This window comes from Rutidosis leptorrhynchoides, chromosome 9 (assembly GCF_046630445.1).
Source record: "Rutidosis leptorrhynchoides isolate AG116_Rl617_1_P2 chromosome 9, CSIRO_AGI_Rlap_v1, whole genome shotgun sequence".
Lineage (NCBI taxonomy): Eukaryota > Viridiplantae > Streptophyta > Magnoliopsida > Asterales > Asteraceae > Rutidosis > Rutidosis leptorrhynchoides.
The window spans coordinates 373,978,977-373,988,638 of NC_092341.1; the positions used below are offsets into that span (position 1 = coordinate 373,978,977).

Consider the following 9,662-nt stretch of genomic DNA (forward strand, 5'->3'; position numbering starts at 1 on the left):
TATGTTTTTTTTTGTTTGTTACTTCAAATACATTACATGTTAGCCTATTTATAGGCTCAAATGTAGGATAAATATCTAGATATTTTGTTAGAAATATCTAGATTTTTTGTTAATAATATCTAGATATTTTTGTTTTATAAATATCTTCTTCTACTAATTAATTCTAGAATACTCTAGAAATACATTAACATTTTAACAGTTTCTTTATCACTTCACCGTAGTTGACATTTGTTCAATAGGCTTATGTAATACCCTTAATTGCTAATTATGAATTATAGTTTCTGTAGTTGTCATATTGCAAATTGTGTAATATCTTTGGTGCATTTGACTTTCTAACAGATTTAGACATTTGCTTATACCAAATTTTTCTTAGAAGAGAGAATGATAAATTGTTATTGTATTAGGTTCCTCTAAAGTTGTTCCTACATAGACATCAGTTATATAAATTATATATGGTCATACAAGCTTATTGTTCTATGTACAGAAGCAATTAGTCAGATGCTGCTTATAATGTAATATGATACTCGGTAATTTGTTTCTATACTTGCTTTGCAGGACTGCTTTCAATGGCAAATGCTGGAAAGAACGCCAACGGGTTACAATTCTTCATCACAACTGTCCCAACCAGCTGGTAATTTGCTTACTGTCACTTAGGATCAAATGAAATATTAATGAATCTACATGATTTGACTTACATCATCTTTAATGAATCTACATGCACGGTTGAATATATTTCTTGGTTCATGAGGGCAAAGCTTTCTATAATGTTCTTTTCCCATCTTCTACTCACCTGCCCTAGGTATTACAATATTAAACTGCTGTTGGGTTGCCATCTTAACCAATACTGATAATATTTTTTATGAGTTCATTAAACTAATAATATGATTTCTAAGATTTATCAATGCAAGTGAAGGCCGAATTTCTGTTGTTGTTGCGCGTTCTAAGATTCACGGATTGTAAGTTCAGCATTTTGTTAAGCTAAATTTCAAGTTTCTTGCACAGATTATATAAATTTAAGCTAAATTTTAATAATTGCGTACGGGCTTTACTGATCAAAATGCATAGACTTTTAGACATGTCAATATGTGTTCAAGTTGCCATACTTTTTTCATGTTCAGCCTTTGTAAACTAAGTTGATTTTTTACCAACCTAGCTCTACCAAAGTAAAACATATCGTAAGTCGAATAGTCCATCTTTAAGTGGGTCAAATATCCATCTCTTCATTTTTTTACTTCATTATAAAGTAATCAGGCCAATTTTTTCCCTTTTTTTCTTTTTGTTTTTTTGACCGGCAAAGTGTATAAACTTTATTGAAAATATATAAACTATTTTGCTGCTTTGATTAAAAATATTATCTATTTACATGGTCTCCTTATTTTGTATTATTTTAGTTATATTTATTTACATCAATTGGATGGGAAGATGGAATCTCAGTGAAGGGCCTGCTTACACATAGAGCCGATCACCAACAACAATATCTCATGAATTACTGCTGGAAAGAATGTCAAAGTTTAAGAGAAAACATGGAGAAAAGAATAGCCAATACGTGGCGATCCACACAGGTAAACCATCTTCATTTACCTGTGTTAATTTTGACCCGCTAATGGTTAAATGGGTCATTGGACTATTCTTTGGTTCCACCAGGTCATATTTGGATTACTGATAAAAAAGGAACTACTTGTGGGTTGAGTAGGTCTAACTGGTCAAAAGTCACCCAAAATTTTATAAAATTCTTTTAATCTTTTTATTACAAAAAAAAAAATTGTTATTAGTATAATGATAAAGGTTACTTATTTTTAAAATATTGGTTAAATTGTAAAAGTTAGCAAAGAATAGTCCAAGACAACCTCTTAACACAATTCTTCTCATCCTTTGTTCGTAAGGTGAGTAACGGATCCAATGTTATGTTTTGGTTACCAAATGTGCAATCTAATATGGATAATCTTTTTTCTAGACTTTTTGCGCTCGGAAAAAAAAAAATCAAAAAGTCACTGTTGCTGAAAGAACTTGCTGGATTGAATAGATTCTAATTGAAAATTGGGATTGGAACAATGTAATTCGGGGTCGTGCTGATGGAGATCTTGGCCATTTAACTGATCATCTCGCTTCAACTCCCAATCTCAATGAATCTAAAGATGGATGGGCCTGGATATTACATTCAAAAGGGAGATTTTAGACTAAATTTTTATCTTCTTTAATAGATAAATATATATTTTAGATGTCGGTGCTAACAATTTGGTGACTATGAAATGGCTACATTGTATTCCAATAAAAGTTAACATCTCCGGTTGGCATTTATTAAAGGATAGGTCGGCTACCTGAACGAATTTGGAGAAAAGAGGATTTCCACTTGTGTCAAACCTATGCCCATTATGTGAAGCCAAACCAGAATATTATAAATCATATTTTCATGAAATGCAGGTTTGTAGCTCCACTATGGCGTAACTATTTATCATGGTGGAATATTTCGGGCTCAACTCCCAATGGTGTTGCCAATGCTATAAGCTCTGGTAACTTTATTATTGGTCCTGATAAGAAAAACAAAGTAGCCTTGGCTACTAGACTTATCATGCTATTTGTTTACTGCTCTGATCATCACATTTTGTTTGTTGCTGATTTTTTTTTTCTATTAGGTGAAACCCAGCTGATTGCTGCGGTTTCTGACATAAAAAAACGGAATTAAGAAAAACAACAACCATGAAAAAGCGCCTAAAGAAGTCTTGTGCAAATTGCAAACACTCACATGAGATAGTCAAAGTTTAGAAACTAAGTGATATGACTCAAGACAATATTTCGTGAGCATTAAGTGGATTATTGAAGTTAATAATGAAGTTAATAATGAAATATATTTTGTAGATCGAGTTTCTAATTCCAGACTCCCCTTGGATATAGGCTCCTTGTTTCCTATGCATCATGTACAATACCATTTAATATTATCTCATCGTTCATCTCTAATGCATATTGACAAAATAGATATGAGTCATCTCTACAAAGATATCTTTCAAAATATGTCTTGTACAAAATAGATATGCATCATGTACAAAATAGAATAGTACAAAACAGAATAGTGTAAATTAATCTGTTCAATGTCAATATCGTCTACATAGATATCTTTCATCTATCTATAGTGAAACTTAAGAATACTCATCCCATATAGTTTATTAAATTTTGCACTACTCATTCTCATCTTTATTAATATTTATGGCATTCTCATCTTAATCAAAAAAATTATTATTATCAGTTATATTATTTCCTACATCTTTTCATAACATGTTATTTGTAAATGCATATGACAATGAATTTGGTTTGTATTTGGTTTGCATTATCTGGTCAACTTAGCGCGTTGGTGGTCAACTTAGCGCGTTCGTAACTCACGAATGGTATAATTGACTATGAACAGTCGAAAACTACATTGTAATTGTATTGATTATTAACGTTTAAAATACTAACCGTTTCAATACATTTACTTTTAGAACAAATGTTATCGATAATTAAGGGTTTCTTAATTATAATTGTATACTACAACTACTCAGTTTCAATACTAACATCTTCAAATGCTATTTTATAGAGCTGTCGTGCAACGCACAGACTTTTATAATAACGTTATTTTACTAATTCAACCACAACAGTACTATTCACACTTTTCCTATAATAACGTTATTTCATATATAAGTTTAAAAACCAGCAATGTTAGCAGATGAGTCCCCGTGCATCGCACGGGCTCATAAATCTAGTTCAAATACAAAATGTGTATGGATCAAAAAATAGAGTGTGAAAATCACTTACTCAATATTTATACCGTACAAATCAAGAATATACTAATTATTTACATTTATCTGTTGACATGCATTTAGATCGTTAATGTGATCATGTCACCAGTGGATGCTTAATGTGAATATCTAATTAATCTAAGTGACGATTGTGATCTCCAAATTATGATTGTTTGCCAACCTTAAATAATTGTTGGAACTATGGAAGTGTATTCACAAGCGTGTCAGAAAAAAATATGTATACAAATACCCTTTGATTGGATGGACTTTTAAGGATAATGATTAGTTTAAGTTTGATATTATCCTTCCTTGTTAGTAGCATGTATTGTTGAGATATTAACTCTATGTATCCACTGTACTATATATGTATCCATTATATATATATACATATATATATATATATATATATATATATATATATATATATATATATATATATATATATATATATATATATATATATATATATATATATATATATCCATTGTAATCTCTTATGAATGTATCAAATACAATTCTTCACTTTTTTTCCTTTCTTCCTTTTTTTGCCAACTACAAACACTCCTTCGACTGTTAATTCCGGCAAACAATAACAAACGATGACTTCACACACCATTCCAAACGACAGTGATCCTGAACATCCAATCATCATCGTTACGCTCACCAACATCATTAAATTAACATCAGTTAATTACACGTCCTGGAAACTACTAATCCAGGCTACACTCGATGGCTACGGTCTTTTCAAATTTCTCGATGGATCATATCCTGCACCACCTGCAACTATCCAAAAAGATAGTACCTCAGCTCCAAACCCTTCGTATCACACTTGGCTGCGACAAGATCGCCTTCTTTTTGGTGCGCTGATTGGCACTCTCGATCAATCGATTGTCCCTCTCGTCTCGACAACCACAACTACAAAGGGGTTATGGGACACTCTTGCAAGCACCTTTGCAAGCTCTTCTTGTAGACACATCAAGCCGTTAAAACTACGCCTGAAGAACATCACAAAAGGTGCCCAAAGTGTCACTGAATATATGCAAGCAATCAAGGTTTGTACTGATAACCTTGCTCTCCTTGGAGTGACTATGGAGCCTGAAGATATTACAGATCGTGTACTCGATGTCCTGGATGAATCATATCAGAGTGTAATTGATGGTGTTAACGCTCGAGAAAACTCAATCTCTTTCACCGAGTTACACAAAAAATTGATAAATCGTGAGCTTGCAATAAAGAGTCAATCCCTACTTGGTACTCTACCTGCTACTGCACACAACAAAACTACACGTCCACACACTCTGATAATGAAGAGTCGAATATATTTTGAGAAGATTCACAAATTCCCGAAGAGGAACCGGAAGAGGAGGAACCGGAAGAAGAGGAACCAGAAGAAGATGAATCGGAAGAGGAGGAACCAGAAGAAGAAGAGGTTCAGGAGGAAAAAATAGTGATACCTACAGTAAATCGTTTAAATAAAAGAAAATCCTCAACCAACGGACCAAAGTTAAAAATGGTCAATGGTGTTTCTGCCGAGGAAGCAAAATATTGGGAAGATTACCAATTTTTCGATGAATCGGATCCCGGTGAAGATTCCGATGATGTTATAGAAATCACCTCGACCCAATTTAATATAGCAAAAGAAAATAATAAGGGAAAAGGTATAAAAATAGAGAAACCCGATTCTAACCCCGATGAGCTTTATATGTATGCAACATCCGTATTTCCTAAAGTGTAACAATAACCCGGGAACCTCTAAACCACCAGGTTTTTCTAAACCATTGTGGAAAACGACGCCTCGTATTAGAGGAACACCATATATCCCTGGAAAATTAGGAAAGCGAACCAAGTCCGAAGAAGAAGAAACCAGTGATTCAGATTAGAGAGTTGTAATCATGTTGTGTATTATATGTATTATAGTGTGCTTGTACTTTTATGTTCTATGTAAAAATTGCTTGTATTGTTTGTTAATTATATTTTATGAAACTAATCCTTGTCTATTTTACAGTATAAAAACAAAATGAACGTTAAGGGTAGACAACCGAATATTTTAGAAGACCTACCAGAGGATATGATTGAGGAAATCTTGTCTAGAGTCGGTCAGAGTTCATCACCACATTTAGTTATGGCAAAATTATCTTGTCAAACATTTGAAAGACTTTCCAGAAATGCCTTAGTTTATAAAAGGCTTTCCTTTGATAGATGGAGTATATCACATTGGAGAGACCGTAAGTTACGCCGTGTTTTCTTTAAAGCATTAAATGCGGGGAACCCAAATGCAATTTTACGCTACGGGTTAAGAACCTATTTTGACTCAACATATCCCAACATAGGATTTCGCGAGTTAGAAAGAGCTTCTAACATGCAACATAAAGAAGCATGTTATACTTAAGGGTTAGTGATGTTCGCTTCTTACCAAAGTGAGAAAAAGAATATCGGGTTACGACTTTTAAATAAAACCTTTCCACAAGTGACGGATTCAGTAGTTGGGGTGAGAAACAAGGTTTTTAGATTATTACGGGGCTGTTGGACATTACGAAACCCTCGTCCTTTTGACGACAATTACAACAACTATCCCAACAACCGCAACAACAATCGCAACAATAACCGCAATCCTAACAATAACTACAACAAATATCCCAACAACAACAACTACTACAACAACCGTTTCAACAACAATAACAATCCCAACAACAACCTCAATAACAACAACGGCAACAAAAACTAAAAACAGCCATGTCATAGGTGTGAAGAAAATCATCAGGGGTTTTGCACGACATTTTGCAACAGGTGTAAAAGAAATGGTCATAGCGCGACAAAGTGTGAGGTCTACGGACCAAAGTTTAACAGAACTAAAGGAACAAATAATTACCGGGTACGGAGAAAAGAGCAACGCGAAGTTAAATCTTATTAGTAGTTTGAAGGCGCAAAAACTAATAAGAAAAGGTTGTTACGTCATTCTAGCACACATCGAGGAAGTTAAACCTGAAGAAAAGAACATCAGTGATGTTCCCGTCGCAAAAGAATTTTTCGATGTATTTCCGAAAGAATTACCGGGATTACCCCCACATCGATCCGTTGAATTTCAAATAGACCTTGTACCAGGAGTTGCACCAATAGCTCGTGCTCCATACAGACTCGCACCTAGCGAAATGAAAGAATTACAAAGTCAGTTACAGGAACTTTTAGAGCGTGGTTTCATTCGACCAAGCACATCACCATGGGGAGCTCCTGTTTTGTTTGTTAAGAAGAAATACGACGATCGCTCCAAATCCATATGGACGAACACGTCATTCATCGATTTCATTGCGAGGTATTTGACCTCTATATGATACGTTTTGTAAACATTGCATTCTTTTGAAAAGGCACACCATAAATGAATATTTAAATCAAAGGTTTTCGACATCTGATGATTTCTACATATAGACAATCACCATAAATAATAGTTTACAATAGTACTTCCGTTGACAATGCAGTCAAAATAAGATACATGGTGATGATTTGGTGAATGCAACGTTTTCTTGAAAAATATGCCATGTAAGACTTCATGCACATAGCTTGTCTAACATATAATCAAACAGCGGAAGACTCCTAGGGAACCTGAGAATAAACATGCTAACAAGTGTCAACACAAAGGTTGGTGAGTTCATAGTTTTAATGTTTTGCATAATCTGTACATAAAGATGGATCACAAGATTTCAGTTGTTTCATCCAGAAACGTTTATCAAAATATTCTACAAGATTGAGCACCCTGGTAACTAAACTCAACGTATATATAATTTGTACCCTTTGTATAATCATCTTAATAGTACACGCAAACCAACGTGTACGCTTCTCAAATAGCATACGTCCGTTAAAAGGCTAGTGCTCTAGCTCGGACGGGGATATCAAGCCCTATGGATCCATATACTACTACTCGCGCCCACCAGTTCTTATAACTGGCAGTTACTAGTTACCAAAGCTAAGGGATTTTCGGTTCAAACTCAGTGTAGAATTTAGTATGTACTTGTATCCATTGCGTTTAAAATAAAGTGCATGTATTCTCAGCCCAAAAATATAGATTGCAAAAGCAATTAAAAAGGGAGCAAATGAAACTCACGCATATAAATCTAGTATTTTCAGTATTTATAAATAGTCGCATGTATTCTCAGCCCAAAAATATATATTGCAAAAGCAATTAAAAAGGGATCAATGAAACTCACCTTAGCAGCACATAAAGTTGTTCACCAAAACGTGACCGAAACTCAGAATATCAAATAACCGTAGATCTCAACCTAGAGAACATATGTTGGTCAATAAATGTCTATCAAGCTAGGTCTGGTCATAGTGTATAACAATCCTAATGCTCGAGATCGACATACAAAAGTTATCCAAAGTCGTTTCAAAAAGTCAATTTTGACAATAGTTCAACAAAACGAGACATACCTTATATAAGGATTCATTTACTCGGTTGGTAATATTCAAAAATCCAATTTATCAATCTTGCAAATAAGTTGTTTTAAATATTAATTGCAGATTTAAAAGCAATTTCAATTAACGTCAATCATAATTCAGTTGATCGTATCTTTTAATCCGTTCATCGAAACTATTCGATATCTAAATAAAAAGTTATTGATTTTTCGCCAGCTTTCCAAAAACATGTATATCATATACCTTTTACCAGTAATATATGTATTTAATTTGTGAATCATTATAAACTGTTTAGCGACGAAATTTAGCATACAAGCATGTATAAATATATATACTCGAGCACTAGATATGGATACACAATTAATATATAAAAGATAAAATATGAGTGCTTACGTACCAATATTGAGATTTAATATTGTAGGAAATTACGTAGACGCAACATAGATGATAAACACTAGGTTTGATTCACAAATATATCCCCGAATATTACCCATAACCTCTTTGACAATAACTCATAATTTCCTTAGCTCTAGCTTGCTCGAAAACCCGTTTCGAAATCATTTGGACATCCCTCCGTCGTGATATTATATATATATTATTATTTTTGTATCGTAAAAATAATAATACTAATACTATTAATAATAAGATTAATAATAATAATCTTAATATTAATAATAATAATAATAATAATTATTATTATTATAATTATAATAATTATAAATAATAAATTAAATAAATTACATAAGTAATACGGAGTAATATAAAGTGTGAGAAAACTGAACCAGAATCGTGCAATTTATAGAACTTTTTCTGAAAAAGCACCCCATGCGATCGCATGGGATTTGTGCTTCAAGGCCATGCGATCGCATGGCCCTCTGATCCAGCTCACAAACTTTTGTTTTCTTGTTTGTCGACATATTATTTAAATATATATAATATATTTAATTTATATAATTAATTATATATTATAATAAATTCATGTGCATAGTTGACCTGTAATTTTCGTTCCGATGACTCGTACGTTGTTACTCAACTTATGTCCCGGTTTCGGTTTCTCAAATGCATTTCGTACACTTAGAAAACTTGCATTTTACGTTTCGTGACACGTACCTTTGTCAAAATATAGCCTTAAATTATCCATAAACTATATCACTCAAAGTATATCTTAATCTTTCGAGTGTTTTGGTCATTTACTTCTATAAATCATTGCCTCGTTATTTATTAATATAATAGTATTTATCAAACGTTTCATAACCAAGTTAATATCTATTCTCAATATTTTTAAACACGTTTTAAAATATACGTCGCAAGTTATTCATACAATTAATATTCTAACTTATCATATATATTCAAATAAATATTTAAACCAATAAGTTTAATGTACGGTATTAAACAATTAATACATTGTTACGTTTTCAAGTTATAGTATATATATATATATATATATATATATATATATCTATATACATATAATTGTTCGTGAAT

At 32.7% G+C, this 9,662-nt stretch overlaps 1 long non-coding RNA gene across 3 annotated transcripts; it reads left to right on the top strand.

The window, feature by feature from the left end:
* Nucleotides 1–446: 446 nt before the first annotated feature.
* On the top strand, nucleotides 447–3,052 carry LOC139867369 (uncharacterized). Of its 3 annotated transcripts, none has more exons than XR_011765815.1 (4): nucleotides 447–631; nucleotides 894–956; nucleotides 1,392–1,562; nucleotides 1,955–3,052. It is a non-coding gene; the product is annotated as an uncharacterized lncRNA (long non-coding RNA). The 3 variants fall into 3 exon arrangements; XR_011765814.1 differs by lacking the exon at nucleotides 894–956 and having other exon boundaries at nucleotides 1,955–2,510; nucleotides 2,634–3,052; XR_011765813.1 differs by lacking the exon at nucleotides 894–956.
* Nucleotides 3,053–9,662: the final 6,610 nt, after the last annotated feature.